At 38.1% G+C, this 12,890-nt stretch overlaps 1 long non-coding RNA gene across 1 annotated transcript in view; it reads right to left on the bottom strand.

The window, feature by feature from the left end:
- Nucleotides 1-209: 209 nt before the first annotated feature.
- The window catches only part of LOC132695060 (uncharacterized), a 51,597-nt gene continuing 38,916 nt past the window's right edge, over nt 210-12,890 (bottom strand). The window contains exon 2 of the long non-coding RNA XR_009617667.3: nt 210-653. This is a non-coding gene — a long non-coding RNA (uncharacterized LOC132695060). The remainder of the gene's footprint in view (nt 654-12,890) is intronic.

Below are 12,890 nucleotides of genomic sequence, written 5' to 3' on the forward strand. Positions count from 1 at the left end.
AGGAAGAGTTAGTGGCCTCCTTCTTGGTGGGGTCTCAGCCCATCTATACCCTTCTGTCATAGCACTTCTCACATACACTGTATAACTAATTGTTTAGAAGATCACCCACTCTGTGAGCATCTAGAGGGTAGTAACTCCATCTTATATATGTTGTATCCCCAGTAGCATTCCCAGTTGTTGCTATCCACAAGGTGGAAAATACATATTGATTGAATAAATGGACAAGCCAATGATTAAATATAATCCCATGGTCATTCTATAGAGGTTGTAGAGGAGACACACACACCTACTCACTCATTTCCTATCCATCTCTGGCTTTCAGGTGACAATAAAACAACTGTCGACTCAGTTAATGCTATAGGGGCCACGGTTGGGGAGTAGGGATCAGTTCATTAAACTTGTCAAAGTTGATCAATCTCTCCATTTAAACTGCGATTGTAGTTTCACCAGAAGATAAATCTCTCTGGGCTCCAGAATCTCAGCCCGAGAAGCCACACGAGCAGTTGGAATAGCAGACATTTGGGAGCCACTCGGCCAGGACTCCGAATGCCAGGACTCCGAATTCCAGCCCACCATTACTTCAGGCAGCTTTCTCTGTACCTCAGTTCTTAAGTAAAAGGAGAATCAAAACATCAGCTTCACAGAACAGTGGTCTGGAATAAAAGAGTATATGATTAACTCAGAACAGAACATAGGATATGTTGAGTATATATTTAGTGCATGTATTTTCATACTCAACATGTATGCCCTTCTCTATTTCTTAACTGGACTGGAAGATCCTTGAAGGCAGAGCCCATGTATTACAATTCTGTACCCTGTCTTGAGTCATAGAACAGGGAAGATGGTAGAGACTCAGTAAATATTTGCTGAATGGGTTTTTGTTTTGTTTTTGTTTGTTTTAGTTTTAGTTTTAGTTTTGTTTTTTTCTTAAGGAAGAGGGAGAACAGGGAAGGGGCAGAAGGAGAGGGAGAGGGACAGAGAATCTTAAGCAGGCTCCATGCCCAGAGCAGAGCCTGATGCGGGGCTCAAACTCACAACCCTGGGGTCATGGGTTGAAATCAAGAGTTGGACGTTCCACTGACTGAGCCATCTAGGCACCCCTTTGCCAAATGAGTTAAAGAAAGGATTTCAGTAAGCTAAAGAGTTACTTGTACATTTCTTTTAGATCATGTAATTTACCATCATCTAATCATAAAACTAATATATGATCATTGTAGATAATTTTTAAAATACAGAAAAGTATACAGAATTAAAATCACTCATTATTTCAAATCAAGAAACAGAAATAATATCTAAATATGTTTTGGTCTATTTACTTCTAGTCTTGTTTTTTTTTTTCCCTATGCATTTTTTATGTGCATTTTTTTAAGAAAATAGACTCATAATGCTGCTGTTGACTTGTAACCTGTTTTTATTTCTCTGCTTTGCATTGTACAACAAGTTTCTTCAAATGGCTGTTTTTGAAAAACATGATTTTTAATGGGGTAATAATATTCTCTTGTACCATAAATCATTTGCCATTTTCAACTGTCGGACATTTATGAGATTTCTAATTTTTCACGACTTGAAGTAATGCTAAGATGACTAATCCTGTACATAAATATTTAACCACATCTCTGATTATTCTGTGACTTTTATGCATTCCTGGGAGGCCATCTAGCATAGCAGTAAGAGAAAAATTCCAGATTCTGAAGACACCCCATCCTAGGTTAAAAGTTGAGCTTTGCTACTAACTATAGCTATGTGTCCTGAGGAAGTTACTTAACTTTTTTGAGCCTCAGAAATGTATAAAAGGAGAAGACATTTCTATATATGCTTATTTGTGGGTACAAGTTTACAATTGTGTGATATAATTAGTAAAGAGTGAATAGATCATGTCTACATAGATTATGCCTACACACACACCCTACCAGCCCTTGCTTTAAATACCAGGCCACATATTCTTAGTGCAGTTGAAACATTAGTAGGTACACATTCTAGGGCTTTAGACACTTTCTTCAATGTGACTATTGTTTGTGTGTTCAAACAGATGAGTAAAGGTGAGAAACAAGTGGTGTATTTCACTGAGTGCTGTTAATTGAATGATTTTGCTAATTAATATACTACATCCTAACTGTGACTAGACAGAGATGTTAATTGTCTTCTCTGTTACAAAGATGGAGTTAATGCCAAGGATTTGAGACGAATAGCACTTAACCCCCTGAACTCTGGATGAAGAGGGAGATGGATGTTTGCTTTTGATCATTCCAGTCTTTCCATGATCTGAATCAATAAGTACTCCTTATAGCTTTGAGTCATGGTTCTAATTAGTGGTTCTCCTGGTCCTGGTTTACAAAGTAAAATATAAATCAAAAGATTATTTGTAAATTCCAACAAGCTTTCTGGGCTCATGCCATCTTCATAAAATAGTTTAAATGCCACCCTCTTGTTAAAAATGCTTTCCCTATGCCAAAATATTTATACTAGTGAATTCAAATTGCATTTGAAAGGAATGGGTATTTTAAAGCTATGGATGTATGATGTAATGCTATCACAAATAATGGAGGATAGGATAAATAAGTTCATACCTAAATGGAGAAAATGTATTCATACACATTAAGAACTTCAAAGTAAAAATTAATAGGAGAGTGTGATGATTAGGGAAGGATAGTGTAGGTGGCATGTCTCATCCAGAAAAAAATATTCAGAGGAATTTTCACCCACAAAAATCCCTTGCTTTGCCAAGGCACAGAAATCAAAACATAGCAAAGTGAACATTGGCCCTGAGTTTTGCCCAAATCTCTAACATTAAAAAAAAGTTACAGGGAACATTTTATTCTAAAATTGTGAACTCCTTTATAGGAGATGGAGGAGGTCTATCCAAAAGGTAGGATTACATAGGAATCCTTCCTTTGCTTGTGAAATGTGGGTGAGATACTTGAAGTGTAGATGACCAGTTCAGTTTAAGAATTGCCAATTCCCCATTCCAGGTATAACCACAGTGCCTACCCCACGTGTTGTTCAAATGAGTCATACACATCTTTAGTGGGCTACATGGTGTGTTGTCAAGATTGCCCCAGCCTCACTAGACCTCGTGGGGGCAGGGATCGGTCATCTACCTCACCTTGGTAGCTTCAGCATGTGGAGCTGAGTGGGTTCTCAGTGCATATATGTTGCATGAATGAATAAATGCATGAATGAGTTGGTGTGTGTCTTTATTTCACTCTCTCTCCTGTTTAAGTCAGTGAGAAGATGACTTCTATTTCCTGTCTCTTGGAAGTTACAAATTTAGATTCCTATTTTCTGAAATTGCCTCCTGTGTTTGCCCTAGTACTACCCCATTTTGTAATGGACCTGCAATCTGCTTCTGAATAGAAGTCATGGAAGGGATCAAAATAATTGCTCAGCAGAGACAAAGTTTAAAAAGTATATATTAGTGTAGCACCCTGTATTTGTAGTACCTGCTATGAATATCACAATATTATATGTAAGTACACGTAATAGTAATTGAACACCTACAATCTAACAACTCAGTATAAACTATTAGTATCTTACATCTTTCTGGTATCCAAAGTGAAGATTCTAGGTTTCTATGAGATCTTCAATTCCTACAAGTTACTGAGTTCTGCCCCCTCCCCAGATGAGTGATCTTCTCATGAGCAGGCAGTACATACTCACTCCTGCCTGATGTGTGGCTCTGGAGGCTCAGGAGGCATGAATTGCACAGATGTCTAAGTCAGGAACATTGAATGAGCTGGCTGCATGGAATCCCTAGATTTGCACAATGCCAGGAGGGAAACTCCAGGCTCCTCTTTAAAAAAATCAAGCCACTACCACTTTAGCAGCATCATATTTGCTTCACATTCTTCATAGTCTTTAACCTTCTTACACTGAGCATGCACAATAATTAATGTGAACCCTAGCACAGTAAAAAGCATGGGCAGGTAAGCGTGGCATTTCGTTTCTCCCATTCTCTTGCGTCATAGAGAGCCACTTATGTTATGATTGTTTTGATATGTTTCTGAATGTACTTTCATGGTCCCAAACAGTTATATACAAGTATACCCCTGATTTATTTATTTATTTACTTTTTTAACTTTATCAGTTAGCAAAGAGCTGGTGATATCACATTAGTTTGAAGTAAGGACCTGATAGGAATCCTCAGCTTCAGCAGGCGGAACAATGGTTTCTTGGACTCACAGTGATAGGGAACGTTATCGGGTTGCTTCTTATTTCTCATTTTAGCCTTCACCATGAGATAGTATATTGCAAAATCATTGCATTCCTTTGTCTTTCAGTCTCACTATCTCTTAAATTAAAATTAGAGTATTCCCCCTTGTGTCACGAGGACTCTGGGGAGACTTAGAGTTAGAGTTAGAAGACTTAGAAGACTTACGAGCTTCTGGAAGAGTTTCTCAAAAGACTACTTTGTGCCTCCAAAAGGCACACCATAGCTTCATAGCCAGCAAAGGTGCAGGAATAAACAGTACAGCAAATGAAAGTTTTTTTCAACTGTCCCAACTCCCACCCTTCACCTTCTCTCCAGTTTCATAAATCTTTGGCTCAGTTGGCTCTGTCTGATTCTAATTCTTAAGCTCTCAATTTCATTTCATTATAGAGGGGGCTATGTAGGTTAGGCTTCAGAGTTATCCAACCCATGTTCTAATCCCTATTCCTGAACACTTAGCTCATGGTGTGACTAGACAAATAACCAATCAAAACCCCGGTTTCCTCATCTGCTAAATGAGGCACACACCTAGAGGAGCGAAGTGATATGCAGTAAATGATAACAATATTCACATTCCTTCTAAATACTATTAGACTAAGGAGGGGTAAATTAAGGACATTTTTCTTACTACCTAGGCACATATATATATATATATACACGTATATATATACATATATACGTGTATATATATATATATACGTGTATATATATATACGTATATATATATATACGTATATATATATGTATATATATATATGTATATATATATATATATATATGTGAAAACAAGTCCCAAGTGAGTGAAAGCAATTACATCAGTCTAAGTTAAGGTCAACAACAATGGAACAATTAAAACGTATAACTGCAACCTATAATTGAAAGTAAAGGTCCTATTTTTTTTTCTCCTCTACTTTTTAAATAGTCTAGACCATCATCAGCTTCATGTTGAATATCTATACTATATCCTGCTGCCATGGTAACTATAATGGAGAAATACAAAATTGTATAAGGGAGTTTCCCAAAACATAAGATAGGCTGATACACATCAAATAATTAGGGGAAAAAATAACATTTATAATAAGGTGCTTTAGAACAAATTATACTAGTTGGAAAGGACTTTTGGGTTTAAACTTGACCACAAATGGGGTCAGAGGGCTTGAACAAAAAAGGAGGAAGAGTATCCTTAGCAAAAAGAACATTATGACCATAGATTTGGAGAGAAACAGCAACTTGAACCATTTGGGGACATAGGTTGGTAGGGGGAGAGGGGTGCTGACTGTATACGGATTAAAGGTATGCTACAAGGTTGTGGGGACCACGCTTAAATATGTAGGCTAGGGCAGCACCACGGAGAGCACTGAATGACCGCACCTGATGCATAGGGAGCAAGAGAATAAGCAAATGTTTAAAAAATTACCCATATGCAGAATGGGGTAGTAGCAGAAGAGGCAGAAAGTGGGAAGAGTCCATTGTGGGGCTTCACTTTTCAAACTCCTATCATAACTCTTTTATGCAGAGAAAGTGTACCCCTAAATTTGGTCTTTAACTCAGCCTTTTTATACTGGCACAGCTATCCGTGGAGCAAAGATAAACTAAATGTCGAGTCTGGTTTAAAACACAGTTCTATCCAACCATCTACACAGTCCTTACATCTCTCGCTGAATATCTCTCGGACAATGGCACTCAGCCTCTAAGATCATTTCCATCTCCCCTTCTTTTCTAAGATGTTGTTCAGGTGTATGGAGGGAGGAGGGTGATTTCTGTGTCCCTGTGGAATTGGGGAGGAGGGGAAGAGCTTTGTGTTGGTCCTGGAGTGGGCACTGGCCTGCATCCACTGACTTAAGGGCCAGTCTTTTTCCTAATATGGTACTTCCCCAGCTTGACTTGCATCTGCAACCTGCCTTTTATGCACCTTGTAACTTGATCTCTCTCAGTGTGCTTAGAACCTGGGAAGACACCCCAGCTCACCTGGCCTCATTTTTTTACTTACTCCAGCCACAAACAGTGTCAGTCAACCATCTACCAGTCTACCTGCCCACTGATCTGTCCCTAACCTCTGCTGCCAGCCCCTCTTCCTACCATGCAGTGCCCAGTGGCAGCCATGGCTTTCTGATCAGAGTTTAACCAGGCCAAAGCTGAGAATGGCTCTGGACAGACTATGGAAAGCATGAGGACACTGACTCTCAGATCCTCCCTCTGTCTAATATGTCATGCGACCTAGTTTAGTGTGCTGTGGACAGAGTCCACGTTGACATAAGGCAGCTCTGCCTGCTTTGTCAGAACCTACACTAGACTAGAAAGAATTTGGACTTTAGTTATTTTTGTAATGGGGAAACATAAAACTTTATTGAGTGACATTAAAGATGACCAGATAAATGGCATAATATACCATATTCATGGATTTGGCGACAATACCATAAAGATATTACTGCCAAACTGTTTTATACCTACAATTCAATCAAAATCCAAACACAGAAATTATCCTGTGAAACTTAGCAGGCTAATTCTCAAATGAAACCATCAATGAGTTATTACCCCAATCAACAAATTAGCTAAAAGTAAGTTGTCTGACAGTAATAAATATCAGAGAAGGTATGGAGGAATGCAGTCTCTCAAATACCATGGTGGCAGTGTTCACTGGCACAACCATTTTGGAAAATATTTTGGCATTATCTACTAAGAGTAGATAAATACATATTATGGGTTGAATTGTGTACCCTAAAAAGTTATGTTCAAATCCTAACCTTGGGTATTTGTGAGCGTGAGGTTATTCAGAAATAGTGTCTTTGCAAACGTAATTAAGTCGAGGTCATACAGGATTAGAATGGCCCTAATTCAATGACTGATATCTATGTAAGAGTAAGGAGAGAGGGGCTAGAGAAGGGGCAGGGACACAGGCACACAGGGAAGGTCATGTGAAAATGGAAACAGAATGTTATGCTGCCACAAGCCAAAGGTTTCTGACTACCACCAGAAGCTAGAAGGGGCAAGAAAGGATCCTTCTGTAGAGCCTTTAGGGGGAGCACGGCCTTGCTAACATCTTGATTTCAGATTTCTAGCCTCCAGACTGTGAAAGAATAAATTTCTGTTGCCTTAAATTACCTAATGTGTTGTACTTTGTTATGGCAACCACAGGAAACTAATATAATATGCATACCCTATGACTCAGCAATAAATGCATACCCAATGTCTCTTAGGATATATTGTATAGAATGTATATCTATATCTATATCTATATCTATATCTATATCTATATCTATATCTATATCATCTATATCTATATCTATATCTTTCTATATTATCTATCTACCATGTGTTATACATGTGTGTCATGTGTAAAATGATTTTAGCGCATTGTTTTTAACAGCATTAAGCTGGAAATGACCCAAATGTTCATCAATACTACATGGATAAATTTTATTCATTCAACACTATGCATGGATTGCTTCCTATGCACTAAGCACTGTTGTAGTGCTTTGTAGAATTTACATTCCAATTGGAGAAGACAGATCATAAAAAATATACAGGCATAGATCAAGTTATATACCCTGATAGAAACTGATCAGAACTCTGGAAATAAAAATGTACAATGCAATGGGAATTGGAAGTACCAGGTTGGCGTAAATTTCAATATTACATCTGGTGGTCAGGTGTTGTGGACTGAATTGTGTCATCTCAAGATTCATATGTTGAAACTCTAACACCTAATACCTTAGAATGTGATTATATTTGGAGATAGAGCCTTTAGATAAAAAATTTTAAATGAGGTCCTTAAGGTAGACCCTAATCCAATCTGATTGGTATCCTTATAAGATGGGAAGATTAGGACACACAGAGAGACACCAGGGAAGTGCATGTGCAGAGAAAAGACCACATGAGGACACAGTAAAAAGTGGCCATCTATAAGCCAAGAAGAAATGAAACCTGCTGACATCTTGATCTTGGATTTCCAGTCTCCAGAACTGAGAGAAAATAGTTCTGTTGTTGAAACCACTCGGCCTGTGGTATCTTGTTATGGCAGCCCAAGCAAACAAATACATCAGGTCAGACCTCACTAAGAAGACGAGATTTGCACAGATATTTATAGGAGAATCTGGGGGAGGAATGTTTGAAATAGAGGAAACAGCCACAATAAAGAATCCTGAATCAGTAGCTTGCCTTATATATTTGAGGAGTAGCAAGGAAATGAGTTGTCTGAAGGAAAATTAGAGTATGAAGTGGGTTGAGGGAAGTTAGATAGAGTTGAAGAAACAGAGTAATAAGAAACAGTAAGTAGGACTTAGAATATTATAATGAGGACTTTGGCTTTCTCTCTGAATGGGACAGGAAGCATTTTAGGAGGCTGTGGAGAAATTAGATGCCTCATAAACTGGTAAAGGCAATGCAAACTGTATACCCATTTTAGTCAGAATTGGATTTTAAAAGAATCATTCTTGGGGTGCCTGAGTGGCTCAGTTGGTTGAGCCTCTGTCTTTGGCTCAGGTCACGATCACACAGCTTGTGAGTTTGAGCCCCACATCAGGCTCTATGATGACAACTCAGAACCTGGAGCCTGCTTCAGATTCTGTGTCTCCCTCTCTCTCTCTGCACCCCCCGCCGCCCACTCACACTCTGTTGTGTGTGTGTGTCTCTCTCTCAAATATAAATAAACATTTTAAAAAAGAATCATTCTTTTCTTCTTCTTTCCCTCTCTTCCTAAACATTTAGTCCAAAGTCACCAGGTAGCACAAAGCAAGGTAGGTATTTATGCCAGCTGAATAGAGGGATAGGGTCATGATGACCCAGAATGGGTGTCAGAGACCAAGTGAAGTGCAAAAGGCAACCACATAGGAAGCCTGCCTAGCACAGGATGTCAGAGATCAAGCATTGTAGGGAGGGCATCTATGTGGAGAACTGGCACAGGGTACTGGGGTCCAAGCGGGATAAGGAGAACCACCACATGGGAGACCCAGTATGAAGGATCAGTGTCTGAGGGTCTGTAGAAGGCACTTCTACAGGGAGGTGGTCTGCTGTGGGAATCAGAGCATCTGTGTGTGGGAGGCGTGGGGTGCAGCCCAGAAAGTGCTGTTACAGCCCAAGTTGGGTGAGGAGGGTGTCTACGCAAGGGAGCGGATGGTGGTGCAGATGGAATAGTGGTTACAAATAGCAAAATATATTAGAAATAATGGATCCAAGTTTCTCATGGTTACAGAAGGGAGTTATAAATATGAGGGGGAGAAAGATTAGAGTAAACCCTGTGGTGTTGGCAGGTAATTGGTCAAAAAAATACAACTCTTGCTTATATACACACACACACACACACACACACACACACACATATATATATATATATATATATATATATATATATATGTATATTTTATATATGGTATATTATGTGTATATATGTATATATGTGGCCATATAAACTCATGAAAATAATCTAGATGTGGCTATATGTGTATATACACACTTACATGCACACACACTTACATGCACACACACACTCCCTAACTCTGTTCATTGAGAGCACTGGGAACAATGATACCCCAATAGCAATGAGCACTGTTAGCATTAGGATCATGGCCTCTAAATGCTGTATTTCACTATAAGGGCTCCTTGGAAAAGTAGCTGATTCCAACCCCAGAGCAAGCAATACACATGCTGAGTCTGGATATCTCCTTGTACTAGAAATCACAAAAGGTATTAAAAGAATATGTTAAAACAACACCGAAATTAGCTTGAAAGGGTTTCCATATTTGTAGGGGCCAGATATGTGGTAATGTGAGTATGATAATATAACTCATTAAATAAAATAGGGAATCTTAAATCCATCCATATTAAATGAATAACTATAAAGTTTGATGATAAATGAAATATTTACACAGTTTCACAGCACCTCTTCTTTGCAAAATTCTTGATAATTAGAAATAGGACAAGAGTACTCACTACCAGCAATCAAAATCATGTAGCAGCTGAGAAGATACAGCACCATTTCTATGTAATCCTTGACTAAGATGTATAATCTGAATCTGATCATGAGGAAACACCAGACCCTCCAAACTGAGCGACTTCCTAGGAAATGATCTTCAAAAGTTTTATATGTAAGACAAAGGAACAATTTCAGACTAAAGACTCTGAAAAAGGCATGACAACAAAACACTGCACATGATTCTGCACTGAATCCTTTTGCCATAAAGGACATTATTAAGACAACTGGCAAAATGTGAGTGAGGTCTGAGGAAATTATGGTAGTAATATATCAATCCCAGTGGTTGTGTTATGGTTACTTAGGAGAATATCCTTGTTCGTAGGAAATATTTGCTAAGGTATTAGAAGAAGTTGGGGCATAAGGACAGCAACATACTTTTAAATGATTCAGGAAAATAAATAGTTTTTTGTACTGTTCTTAAACATTTCTGTAAGTTTGTACTTGTTTCAAAATTTTAAAACAGGTAAAAAGAGGCACTCAAACCAATACTTGTATACAAACACTCATAGCAGCAATATTCACAGTAGACAAATGCCGGATACAAACCAAACGTCCATCATTGGACGAAGAGATAAATAAAATGTGATGTGTACAATGAGGTATTATTCAACTATAAAAAGAAATGAGGTGTTGATACATGCTACACCTGGTTGAAACTTGTAAACAGTATAAGTGAAAAAAGTCACAAAAGGTCACATATCATATGATTCCTTTCATATAAAATATCCAGAACAGGTAAAACCATAGAGACAGAAAGCAACTGGTGGTCGGCAAGGGGGTAGGAAGAACAGGGATTGGAGAGTAACTACTTAATGGGTGTGGGGTTTTCTGGGGAGATGACAGAAATGTTTTAACTTAATAAAGGTGGTAGTTACAGAACATCGTGAATGTACCAAATGGCACTGACTTTTACACATTAAAATGGTTAGTTTATGTTAGCTTCATCCAAATAAAAAAATATGAATCTCATTCCTTAAAAAAAAAAAAGACCATTCCAACTGCTGTGTTGAAAAAATTCTGTGTAGTGGTGTGTAAATATGAACTTCAGTTAGCACCCTAAGGCAGAAACCCAGAAGTAATAGCAATGGAGATTGTAAGAAGTAGTTAGATTCTGAGTGTATTTTGAAGGTAGAGCCAACAGGAAGTCCTTAGAGATTAGATGTGAGATGTGAAATAGAGTTAGGAAGCTCTCATAATCCCAAGGATTGTGGATTTAGCAAGTGAAAGAATACACTTGCCTTCAATTAATAGGAAGGTTGAATAATTAGAGTTTAGTTTTGGCCAAGTTGAGTTTAAGGCGATTACAACTTGAGTAGAGATTCGAATAGGCATTTGGATGTACAAATCTAGAATTTGAGAGAGAAATTTGGGCTGTAGATATAATATTTGGTAGTTGTTAGTGTAGTGATATTTAAAACTGTTACAGAGGATGAGAACATCAATGAAGACCCAGAAAAGAAGAGGAATATGGACTGAACCCTAAGACATGTCTACATGCAGGAATATGAGAGAAGAGATGTTGACGAAAAGGTACTGAAGAATTATTAATGAGTAAGCAGTATTAACCTCTGAAAAACCATGAGAATGTGTGTTCTGGAAGCTATGTGAAGAAGCTATCCGGGAGGAATGTGCGATCATTCATGTCAAATCCTACTGATCTCTCTCATAAGACAGCAGAGATTTTTAAAGCTACATTATTAGATGCAAACTCATTTAAGGTTTTTATTGGTTTTTTAATGACACTACCCTTTTATCATTTTGAAATGTCCTTCTTGACTTCCAATAAGGCTCCTTGTCTTGAATTCTATTGTCTGATATTAATGTAGCCATATCAGCTTTTTTATAGTGTTTGAATAGTACAACTTTTTAAATCATTTTACTTTCTTTTTTTAAAACTATATTTATTTATTTTGAGTTGGGGAGGGCAGAGAGAGAAGGAGAGAGAGAGAATCCCAAGCAGCCTCCACACTGTCCGCACGGAACCCGATGCGGGGCTCAAACTCGCAAACTGTGAGCCGAAATCACAACCTAAGCCGAAATCAAGGGTCAGACACTTAACCAACTGAGCCACCCAGGCATCCCTAAACCATTTTACTTTCAACCTCTCAGTGTCCTTATACTTAAAGTGTGTCTCTTATAAGCAGGACATGGTTGGATCTTGTTTTATTATTCAGACTAACAGAAACTGACAACAGAGTAATCATTCCTTTTGCACCTAATGCAATTGCTGATACGATGACGTAAGTCTATGATCTTGCGATTTTCTAGTTGACCCTCTGTTCTTTGTTCCTTTGTTCAAACTTCTCTGCCTTCCTTTAAATAAAAATTTTAGTTTTTCCTTTTAGTTTTCTTTTTAACTATATGCTTCTGCATTTTACTCACTGCTTACTCTTAACATTATATGTATATGACATTGTAAGTTTACCTTGAGTTACTCTATCGTTTCATTTAAGGAAACTTACAAATATAATTTCACTAAACCCTCCTATCCTTTGTGCTACTTCTATCATGTATTTTCCTTTTACATATGCAATAAAGTACATCAGTACAAAATATTCAAAATCCTTTAAAATTACTTCTTATAGGGCACCTGGGTGGCTTGGTCAGTTAAGCATCCAACTTCAGCTCAGATCATGATCTCGCGGTCTGTGAGTTTGAGTCCCGCACTGGGCTCTATGCTGACAGCTCAGAGCCTGGAGCCTGCTTTAGATT

This window comes from Panthera onca, chromosome B4 (assembly GCF_046562875.1).
Source record: "Panthera onca isolate mPanOnc1 chromosome B4, mPanOnc1 haplotype 2, whole genome shotgun sequence".
In the NCBI taxonomy this organism is placed as follows: domain Eukaryota; kingdom Metazoa; phylum Chordata; class Mammalia; order Carnivora; family Felidae; genus Panthera; species Panthera onca.